We start from the raw sequence: 12,569 nt of genomic DNA, 5'->3' as shown, positions 1-12,569 counted from the left end.
ATACTAGACAGACCCCTTTTAAAAATAGGCAATTGTGCATAACTGTTCCAATTGGTATTTACCGCTAATCTCCTGAATTCAGTGGCATACCCAATAACAGAACGTTTATCCTGGCGTAAAGACAACAAAGTAGATTCAGCGGTTGCACAGCGATTAGGGTCATCAAACATTAATACCATAGCGGCCAAGAAATCATCCAAGTTATTTAACCGTGGGTCACGAGACTTAATCATCGGATTCGCCCAGGTGAGTGCTCGTGAGGTCAGTAGCATTATTACACACAATACTTTGGATCTATCAGTAGGAAAACGGTCAGCATGCACATCAAAATATAGCATACATTGATTCACAAAGCCACGAAATTTGTCGCGATCACCATTAAATCTGAATGGGGCAACTTAGGTGGGCTAGCTGGTGGCGGTTGCCCAGAGGGTAAAGTCACTTGTGCAGCTATTTGCGTGCTTATGTCCTGAAAAGCCCGTCCATACTGGGACTCTATGCCAGCGAGTTTGTTTTCCTGGGCTGCCATGTGGTTGTTTAAGTTCTGCAAAGTTTGTCCAAACACTTGTTGATTGAGTTCAAAGCTTCCAAACTTCTTTTGCAGAAATTCCACATCTTTCTGCAGTGATCTAATTATGGAAAACACCTGCTCTAGTCTGCTTTCTGCAGTCATTGTTCCAGCAGTCTCCCTTTTTTAGGCTAGAGTATCCTGTAATAATTATAGGGGATAACCCAGGAGACTCTTTGCGTGGAACAAGACAACTACAGGACACAGTTTTATAAGTGGTAAAGTCTATATTATCACACGGTGATTCAAACAGGTGCAGAGAAAAACTCAAGTTCACAACACTTGGTGCAAATATCAAATGCAGCTCAGCAGTCTATAGGAAACTTCAGAGGAAAATGCAATCACGCAGAAAGTCTATGGAGCACAATTATTCTTGAGGATACTTGACACAAATAAATCCACAAAGACCACTTACGGGCAATTGTATCGCATGTTTGAGGTGAAGAAACGTTTCTTACTTCAACAGGGGTTCGCCGTCCGCATATTGTGGGAGCACGATTGGCGTGAGATGGTTGAAAAAAACTCTGCCCTACGTTTCTGCGCCACATGCAGTTCCCAGAACCGTTAGAGCCTCGTGACGCTCTGTACGGGGGTCGTACTAACGCCATCAAGCTCTATCACAAACAGGAACCCGGTGAAACTATAGAGTACTACGATTTCAACAGTTTATACCCGTACGTCAATAAAACAAAAGTGTACCCCGTAGGACATCCTAAAATAATCTATGAACACTTTGGCTATATCAAGCAGTACTTTGGCATAGCCAAAGTGAAAGTCTACTGCCCAGGGATTTGTTTTTCCCTGTGCTCCCTGTTAAAATAAACAAAAAATTGATCTTTCCCCTCTGTCACACATGCGCTTTGCATTCAGAAGCTGCTCCCTGTGCTCATTCGGAGGAAGAGAGGGTACTGACGGGTACATGGTGCACGATAGAGTTAGAAATGGCAGTGGAGAAGGGTTACAGGCTAGCACACATTTACGAGGTGTGGCATTTTGAGGAGACGACGACCAATCTATTTGCGCAATACATCGATTTACATCTTAGACACAAACAGGAAGCCACGTGTTACCCCGCGTGGTGCACGGACGATACCATGAAAAAAGACTGCAGCCGCCTATCTTGAAAAAGAAGGTATAAAGATAGACCCGATCATATAGAGCAGGGGTGGGCAATTAATTTTGCCACGGGGCCGCATGAGAAATTGGGATGGTTTTAGAGGGCCGGACTAATATAATTAACTCATTTTTACCCAATACTGTAGTATACATATGCTATCTTTTCATAAACAGTATGTTAAACAATGCAAAGATTTACAATACAAAGAAAATATGATACATATGATGGGCAATGCCCCATACAGAAGCGCACGGATCAGAGCTCGCAATAACCTACCACCTGGGTATAGCCACAGCTACACTGACTCAGGGCTTTACATAAGAGGTTTATGCAAGCATGGCCGTGGTGTAGCTGACCCCATTTCATTACTCCCAGGCATGGCGAGCATGGTCACTAGCATGCCAATAATGACGACATGGCCACCATACTCACTGTCCTTAGCACGGAACAGGAGCAAAGAGGAGAGGTGTACAGTCTCATCATTGTAGTGCTGGGACAGGCGATGAGAGAGGAGCCAGCCGCTGGCCATAAGCTCGCCCATACCGCGCTGTACACCGCGAGCTTCACTGAGCACAAGCCTGAGACCACCTCTGATCAAAGGAGATACAGGATCCTCCAGGTGCTACACATCACCCCTCTGTATATACCTGCTGTATACTCCTCCACCGCCTCACTATATACCTGCTGTATACTCCTCCACCTCCACACTAGCAGCCCCATGTAGTAGCCCCCCTCCCTCATACTCCCCAGCAACACAGGGACCCCCTCTCCCCCGACCGCGCGGATACTCACCCTCACCCGAAGGAGACCGCCAGCCAGCAACTTGCTTCACCGCAGCACATCCAGCGTGGCGCTGGAGTGATGTACGCACGTGACGTACGCATGTGACGTACATATGTGACGTACAAGGCCGATGCGGAGCTCAGCCTCTTGTGACCGGTGGCATAATGCTGCCTTCGGTCACAAGAATGATTGACACAGCCGGGAGCCAATGGCTCCTGATGCTGTGTCATTCACATCCTGACCCTGGACTCTGGAGGAACTGTATCAGTTCCGACAGCGTGTGGATGAGCTCGGGGCCTTCACTCCAGCCGCCAGCAGTCCTCCTTAGAAGCGTCTGGTGGCGGCTGGCCGAGCGGTGCCAGGGGCGGCTGTCTGAAGTGACAGCTAGCTGTCGGGCCGTTTAAAATCATCAGGCGGGCCGCATCTTGCCCAGGTCTGATATAGAGCGAAATTCAGCTAAAAGACAAATCGCTAAACTATTCTTAAACTCTTTATGGGGTAAGTTTGCGCAGTGCTCTAACCTACCTACCACCAGCGTCATGAGCAGCGCCGATGAACTCTTGGAGTACGCCTTTCTCCCGTACTATGAGGTTTCAGAGTTAAACTTTATCAGCGACAATACGGCGACTGTCAATTGGAAATACACAAAAGAACACCGCACCGCCTACAAAAACACCAACATTTTCATTGTATGCTTCAGGACAGCTTATGCGCGCTTAGAATTATACACCCTTCTAGACAAATTGCAAGAGCGGTGTCTTTACCACGACACGGACTCCGTCATTTTTGTAAGTCGTGACGGAGAGTGGCAGCCGCCCTTAGGAGACTACCTGGGTGAACTCACCAGTGAAATACCCCTGGGGAGTCACATCACAGAATTTGTATCCGCCGGGCCGAAAACTTACGGCTACAAATTAAACACGGGTGACACGGTCAAGAAAGTGAAAGGCATAACCCTTAATATCGCTAACGCCGGCGTTATCAATTTTGAGAGTCTAAAAGATTTAGTGTTAGCTTACACTTCCTCTACAGTTCCTGAAAATGAAAAGACGCTCGTCGTAGAGCAGAATGGTATTGTGCGGGTCAAAAAGTACTGGGACATTGTAACTCGACCCCTACACAAAACTCAACGCTGCGTCTATACTAAGAGGCAGTTGTTTGATGACTTTACTTCTTTACCCTACGGTTATTAGAGCTGAATCCCCCCTGTTCTTCAACGAGCTGATGTCCCGTTATCACCGCTACAGGTGCAGAATACGATACAGACTACAGCACCATCAAGCGACCAAAGCGTAGCTATAGACAGGGTCGTGACTTATAAAGAGAAACCTGCTCTGGAATTTACACAGCCGCGCCACAGTTCTTAAACATCATGGACCCATGGTTACAGCACCCCTTCTCGTGCATTCTAGCGGGCCCTTCTAAATCTGGAAAATCCTATTTTGTCAAACAGATTTTAGCTCACGCGACGACACACTTATCTCACAAACCCAATAATATTGTTTGGTTTTATTCTTGCTGGCAAAAAGTGTACGAGGAACTGAGTCATTCCTTCCCCAGTATTCGTTTTATCGAAGGTTTGCCGCAGACGTTTGTAGATGATGAACTATTCCCGCCTGACAAGATCAACTTGGCGGTGGTGGACGATCTCATGGAGGCCCCTAGTTGTAATTCAGAATTGGAAAAAGCGTTTACTAAGTAGGTTCATCATAGAAGCTTGAGCCTATTCTATTTGGTTTAAAATGGTTTTTTTGTAAGGGGAAAAAGAGTAGAACCATCACCTTGAATACCAAGAACATGGTTCTATTTAAGAACCCCTGCGATAAAATACAAATTGTCACGCTGGCCCGGCAGATGTACCCGAGGAACTCGCGTTTCTTCTTAGAAGCTTTCGAAGATGCTACGCGAGAGCCTTACGGATTCTTGCTCGTAGATTTGAGAGGTGATACGCCCGAGGAATATCGTTTAAGAACGGGGTTGTTTCCACCAGCTTTACCCGCAGCGTACGTTCAAAAAGAAAAAAATTTGTTCTAAAAAGTTAATTTTTTCTCTGCGGTGATTATTCAACCCCGTAATGTTCATTCTATCAACATGTCTGAGAGAGTGAGGCATAACTGGGGTCTCTTGAAAAAGCTGATGAAAGCATCCTCGTCGGAGAGAAAGTTTATTCTGAAGACCGCCGGCATCGCGGAAATAGCTCTCAATATTCTGAAAGGACGGCTACCTCTCAAAGAACGCCAAAGAAAAATATTACAGAAATGGCGAAGAGCTATAAGAAATCTGAGTGACAAAAAAGTGTCCATTCGGAGAAAACAACATCTGCTGAATCAGTCTGGAGGTTTCATAGGACCGCTTCTAGCTATCGCTATACCGCTAATAACGAGTTTAATAACCGGTAGATGATGGAAAGTGCGGAGAAAATGTACTTGGTTGCTGCGCATGAGATTAACAGACTAAAAAACATCGGCACGTCTGGGCCTACCGTACGTCAGACGACCCTCCAAAGGTTAGACGACGAAAACGGCGCCATTCTACGACGTACTGATTTGCCTGACGATGTAAAGATTAAAAGGTATACCGAAATACTACAGAGAAGTTTGCTGCATGCTAAACGTGACGTTTCTGAACTTACGCATTTAAATCTTGTGATCCCTCCTGACGGTGAACAATCACCATCACCAGCGGTTGAAATAGAGATACGACCCTCTGCCCCCGAGCTTATAGAACACATCAATCCCCGTTTCCGAAAAAATGCCGATATACTACTCAGCAGCTTCATGCAACACAAAGATATTGTTACATGGACTGAGAAAAGTGAATTTGTCTACAAAGGTTCCATCGTTCCTGGCACCCATTTGTTGGACCTTGTACGGACCACTCTGCAAACTCACGGACTAACCAAAAAGAATGCCCCACATGGATGGAACATTTTTATGAGGGCTATGGCCGAATTAAACATACCTTCGTCCGTGATCGGTCACCATACGACCAGAGCCGCTCTGAATGAATTAAAAACGATGTTGAGCACCCCGTCAAACCCCTTCAAAAAAATATCACAAGTACTCGCTTCCTCAACTCCGGACACTAGAAGTCGTTTGCGCCGAAACAGAGAATCTCGCCGCTGTCGCCAGGCGCGTGGTTAACTTTGTAAATATTAAATTTGAAATGACTGTATTGTAACCTATAGTCGTGTTTGTATAACGCTGTATTTTTAGATCTATTTACACCTTTTTCATTTCTTGATTTGTGTATACCTCTACGTGAAGCTACAATAAATGTATTTTATTTTTTTAAACAATGCCGCGAAGTACGCTTTGATTTTTTTATTACATCATTATTATGAAAGCTACAACTGTCGCAGGATCCTGAGACTGCCTTCTCACACAAAACATGTCTTGACAAGTTTTCCTACACACCCTGGAGGGCTATGAACGCTACAGCCAGCTGTCATTAACCCTTGGGATCCTGGGACTGCCTTCTCACACAAACATGTCAAGACATGATTTTTCTTACACTGGAGAGGTTTAGACAGGAAGTGGGGCGGACTTGGTCTCTCCACCTATCAAGGACTGACACATAAGCCCTATCTTACACACTGGAGAGGTTTAGACAGGAAGTGGGGCGGTCTTGGTCTCTCCACCTATCAAGAACTGACACATAAGCCCAATCTTACACACTGGAGAGGTTTAGACAGTAAGTGGGGAGGACTTGGTCTCTCCACCTATCAAGGACTGCCACATAAGCCCACAAGATGGGCGGCAAAAGGAGGTCGTAACAGAGGCTGAACAGGGTGGCTTCCGGGGCGGGGACGGAACTGACATCACAGATAGTGACACACAGAGGGGCGGAGAGTGGGCGGCGAATTGGGAGGAGGGGAGGAGTTAAGACCGGAAGTGGGGCGGGCTTAGTCTTGGAAGGTGTCAAAAAGGGGCGGGGCACCTGCCAAAAACCGGAAGTGGGCATTTTGACGAGAGTTGGGTGCTCCTTACTACTATGGCATCGAAGATTTTTAGCTAGACCCTCACTGGCGGCTTCAGATGGTAGAGTTTCCTTCGGATGGCATAGAAGGTTTTGCAGGCCTTGTCCTTGTATTTATGGAATATAGGGGGTGTGTATAAAGTGTGAGATAGCGCTCACTGTATGTGTTGGGGGACACTCGCTTGGCAACGGGATATACTCAGACAGGCACTGTTTTCCATTTAAACAGTCTATGCGGTTTATTAAATAATCATAAACCGTATCACGAAAAGTCCATTACACACTGTGTCAGGACATCACATTAAGTTGCACATCATTAGTTTGCGGCAACTAAACATGCTGGTCCTCTTCTGACCAGTTGCCGTGGGTTATCACACAGTTCACAGTACATAACAAGCACCAACAGTCTGTATTGGTACCTTACGGGAGCTCCTGCTCAACCTGCTGAATCCTTGTCAGTCCTTTCTCCTGGGGAAACTGCCTTACGGGGTTCACCAAGTTGCCTCGCAGGCACACATCAGTCAGTCCAGACCCGCCGAAGGACGGTAGCTTCCGCACACAGCAGCCGCCACCGGCTCTGCAAGTCCTTGGCCAAACCTCGTGCTCTTCAGGAATCCGTTCCACACACACAGGACCTCCCAACACAAAGGCCACACAGGACCATGGCCTCACCAGGTGCTCTTCAGGGATTCCGGTCCTCATTTTGGACCTCCCAACACCAAGGCCTCTACAGTGTGCTGTTCAGGACATCCGTCCCTACTTGGGACCGTCCAACACAAAGGTCAATAGGTCCCAAAGCCCCACCACAAGCTATTCATGAAGTTTGCACTCCCAACACATAGGCTTCCAGGACCTTCCAGCACAGAACCATTCAGGTCCATACACAGAGGCATGTGACCCCCCCTGGTCAGGTCACATTATCCCATAGACGGGTGGTGTGTGTGTGGCTAGTTCGACCCACCCAGCTCTCAGAACTAGCCCTGCCAGTCTCCCTCTAAAACAATACAATTACTTGTGGGACTACAGGTCCCAGAACAACCTTACTTAAGGCTGACAGCACAGACTATCTCTTACAAAATCCTAATTGACATATTACAACCTCATTAATTCATAAACAAATACACTATTCCTTATGTGTAAAAGGAAAAAATAAGGCATAGAGAAAGAAAATTAAAATGTAGAAATTTTATTATGGCAAATAATTAAAAACTTTGTTAGCAAAAAAATCCATAGAATACAGAGAAAATCTCAACAAAAAACCTAGCAGCAATAGGGCAAGCAAGACATAATACACATAAATAGCATATGGATATAATGAATATAAGTGAATATAAACTTGTATTCCCCAAAATTTGAACTAGAAATCCACACAAAAAACCTACATACCGATGTGCAAAAAGGTGCAAAAGTGCTAAAGACATACGGTTATATGAAAAACCAGTAGTCACCAAAATGCAAAAATTGTAAAAGTTGTGTGTTTTATTAAACAGGGATATAATTGTGCTAAATATGCTATGTCCTTACACATTTATTAAACGGCACAAGTGCACCGACTTAATAATAGTATCAGACTAAATCTGGGTACAAAAAATGAATATGGTGCAAAATGCATCACAAATGAACGCGTGCATAATAAATAACTTACATCAGTGCCGTGCTATACCCGTGCTGCCACCCCGACAGCGCTATTTCGCCTACCAGGCTTCTTCCATATGGGGGTAAGTGTGTGTTAACCTCATTGTGCCCTTTTAAATAGTGCGTAAATCAAGAAAATCCCACTACCAGCTGTTCACTGTAATTGAAAACCTAAGATCCACAATGGCGCATGCGTCGCCCACATGGGTGCTCATCAATAAATAGTGACTTCCGGTCCTCCGCGCTGGAACGCAAGCGTGGAACACTCACGTCACCATGTATGCGGGTCCGGAAGTCACCGAGCGACCACTGGTGGGGCATGCGCAGCAAGAACCCAGGCACCGCAGTAATATCGCTCACATAGAGCAGCGACGTTTAGAAGGGGCGTGTCTAAAAACGCGCTATAACGTGACTAAAAAAGGTATGTCCACAAGGTGATAAGTAAAAATAAGTGAAACAAAGGTGACATAGTGCATGTTAAGTGTGAATAGTTAATATTCCACATAATAAATGTAAAATTTTGCACAATTAATGCGCACTAGAAAATAAAAATAAAACCAATAAATTCATACTGTGACTGAATAAATAAATAAACAATGACAGTGAAGTGATAAATGCTAACAATTTGTAGGTCAAGGAATTTAACACATGATTTGAACTACCATGTCTATAAATGGGCACGACAACAAAAGGGAAGAGTCCCATGGACAACACGGCCAAAAAGTAAACAAATAAAATTAAAAATAAAAATAATAATAATAATAATAATAAATATACTGCAAAAATGCACATAATGGTTATATGACAAAATAGCTTCATTAGTTCATGGGGCAAGGATTGGATTCTTCTTTTCATGAAGGTCCCGTTTATTCAATGTGATCCAATATAAGACAATCATCAAATGAAAAAAATCCACAATGGTGATAAATCTACAAAAATAAATGGCTAACATTAAAATGCAATAAAAACATACACACGTAAAACTAAACACAAGATGTAAGATTAAAAGAAAACAAGAACATGAACAATGATGAAAAGTTCTTTATAAAAAGGAACTGAATCCCATGGTCTCATTAAGACCCTGCGGTGCAAGCGTACCAAGTTGGTAAATCCACCTGCTTTCTTTTTGTGCCAGGACTGTACCTAAATTACCCCCTCTATTATTAAGTACGACTTGGTCAATAGCTTGAATTTTAAGACCACATGGGTTCGAATTATGGTACAAATGTCTAGGCAAAGATTTTAACGTACTCACATCTTCCGTAGTGGCAGCCTTTTCGATGTCAAGAACGTGTTCTCTAGTTTGTACTTTTAATTCACAAGTTGTGAGTCCAATGTAAACCTTTTTACAGGGACACTGTGCATGATATACAACTCCTTTAGAGGAGCATTTAAGATTTTTCCATATTGAATAAGTTCTGGTACCATCATGACTTGCAAACGTCTGACTTTTAAAATGATTTTTGCATGCTTTGCATACATTACACAGAAAAAATCCTTTTCTACATGACATTGACAAATTTAACCCCTTTATACCATATGATGTACTATCCCGTCGAGGTGGGGTGGTCCCGTATGACCACAGATAGGATAGTACATCATATGCGATCGGCAGCGCTCACGGAGGGAGCGCGGCCGATTGCGGCCGGGTGTCAGCTGACTATCGCAGCTGACATCCGGCACTATGTGCCAGGAGCAGTCACGGACCGCTCCTGGCACATTAACCCCCGGAACAATGCGATCAAACATGATCGCAGCATTCCAGCGGTACAGGGAAGCATCGCGCAGGGAGGGGGCTCCCTGCGTGCTTCCCTGAGACCCTCGGTACAAGGTGATGTGCTCACCTTGTACCGAGCGTCTCCTCCCTGTAGGCCCCGGATCCAAAATGGCCGCGGGGCTACATCCGGGTCCTGCAGGGAGGTGGCTTACCAGCGCCTGCTCAGAGCAAGCGCTGTTAAGCCTGCAGCCCTGCATGTCAGATTGCTGATCTGACACAGTGCTCTGCAAAGTGTCAGATCAGCGATCTGATCCTATAACATGATGCCCCCGCCTGGGGCAATGTTATAAAGTAAAAGAAAAAATATTCACATGTGTAAAAAAAAATCCTAAATAAAGAAATAAAATATATATATTGTTCCCATAAATACATTTCTTTATCTAAATAATAAAAAAACAATAAAAGTACACATATTTAGTATCGCCGCGTCTGTAATGACCCCACCTATAAAACTGTCCCGCTAGTTAACCCCTTCAGTGAACGCGGTAAAAGAAAAAAAAGGCAAAAAACAACGCTTTATTATCATACCGCCGAACAAAGAGTGGAATAACACGCGATCAAAAAGACGGATATAAATAACCATGGTACCGCTGAAAACGTCATCTTGTCCCGCAAAAAATGAGCTGCCATACAGCGTCATCAGCGAAAAAATAAAAAAGTTATAGTCCTCAGAATAAAGCGATGCAAAAATAATTATTTTTTCTATATAATAGTTTTTATCGTATAAAAGCGGCAAAACATAAAAAAAATATATAAATGAGGTATCGCTGTAATCGTACTGACCCGAACAATAAAACTGCTTTATCAAGTTTACCAAACGTGGAACGGTATAAACCCCCCCCCCCCAAAAAAAAAAAGAATTTCATGAATAGCTGGTTTTTGGTCATTCTGCCTCACAAAAATCGGAATAAAAAGCGATCAAAAAGTCACGTGCCCAAAAATGTTACCAATAAAAACGTCAACTCGTCCCGCAAAAAACAAGACCTCACATGACTCTTTGGATCAAAATATGGAAAAATAATAGCTCTCAAAATGTGGAGAAGCAAAAACTATTTTTTGCAATAAAAAGCGTCTTTTAGTGTGTGACGGCTGCCAATCATAAAAATCCGCTAAAAAAAATGCTATGAATAGTAAATCAAACCCCCCTTCATCACACCCTTAGTTAGGGAAAAATAATAAAATTAAAAAAATGTATTTATTTCCATTTTCCCATTAGGGTTAGGGCTAGGGTTAGGATTAGGGTTAGGGCTAGGGTTAGTGCTAGGATTAGGGTTAGGGTTAGGGCTAGGTTTAGGGTTTCAGTTAGAATTTGGGATTTCCAGTGTTTAGGCACATCAGGGGCTCTCCAAACGCATCATGGCGTCCCATCTCAATTCCTGTCAATTTTGCATTGAAAAGTCAAACGGCGCTAGTTCCCTTCTGAGCTCTGCCATGACCCCAAACAGTGGTTTACCCCCACATATGGGGTATCAGCGTACTCAGGACAAATTTCACAACAACTTTTAAGGTCCAATTTCTTCTCTTACCCTTTGGGAAAATAAAAATTGGGGGTGAAAAGATCATTTTTGTGAAAAAATATGATTTTTTATTTTTACGGCTCTGCATTATAAACTTCTGTGAAGCACTTGGTGGGTCAAAGTGCTCACCACACATCTAGATAAGTTCCTTAGGGGGTCTACTTTCCAAAATGGTGTCACTTGTGGGGGGTTTCAATGTTAAGGCACATCAGTGGCTCTCCAAACGCAACATGGCGTCCCATCTCAATTCCTGTCAATTTTGCATTGAAAAGTCAAATGGCGCTCCTTCCCTTCCGAGCTCTGCCATGCGCCCAAGCAGTGGTTTACCCCCACATATGGGGTATCGGCATACTCAGGACAAATTGTACAACAACTTTTGTGGTCCATTTTCTCCTGTTACCCTTGACAAAAGAAAACAAATTGGAGCTGAAGTAAATTTTGTGTGAAAAAAAGTTAAATGTTCATTTTTATTTAAACATTCCAAAAATTCCTGTGAAACACCTGAAGGGTTAATAAACTTCTTGAATATGGTTTTGAGCAACTTGAGGGGTGCAGTTTTTAGAATGGTGTCACACTTGGTTATTTTCTATCATATAGACCCCTCAAAATGACTTCAAATGAGATGTAGTCCCTAAAAAAATGGTGTTGTAAAAGTGAGAAATTGCTGGTCAACTTAACCCTTATAACTTCTTAACGAAAAAAAAATTTTGGTTCCAAAATTGTGCTCATGTAGACATGTGGGAAATGTTACTTATTAAGTACTTTGTGTGACATATCTCTGTGATTTAAGGGCATAAAAATTCAAAGTTGGAAAATTGCAAAATTTTCAAAATTTTCGCCAAATTTCCATTTTTTTTCACAAATAAATGCAAGTCTTATCGAAGAAATGTTACCACTATCATTAAGTACAATATGTCACGAGAAAACAGTGTCAGAATCATAAGGATCCGTTGAAGCGTTCCAGAGTTATAACCTCATAAAGGGACAGTTTGTCAGAATTGTAAAAATTGGCCTGGTCATTAACGTGCAAACTACCCTTGGGGCTTAGGGGGTTAAAGGCGCCTCCATACACGAGTAATGGCTTTGGACTAAAATATCATTTAGATTTCGCGATTGTTTAGGCGTCAAAGATGGCTGATTAGGCAGAATATTTTTTAAAACAGGATCACTTAACAAGACATTCCAATGTTTACA

Source organism: Ranitomeya variabilis, chromosome 3, assembly GCF_051348905.1.
Source record: "Ranitomeya variabilis isolate aRanVar5 chromosome 3, aRanVar5.hap1, whole genome shotgun sequence".
NCBI classification, from domain to species: domain Eukaryota; kingdom Metazoa; phylum Chordata; class Amphibia; order Anura; family Dendrobatidae; genus Ranitomeya; species Ranitomeya variabilis.
The sequence above is the reverse complement of the archived record's forward strand: the minus strand, read 5'-3'. Positions refer to the sequence as shown.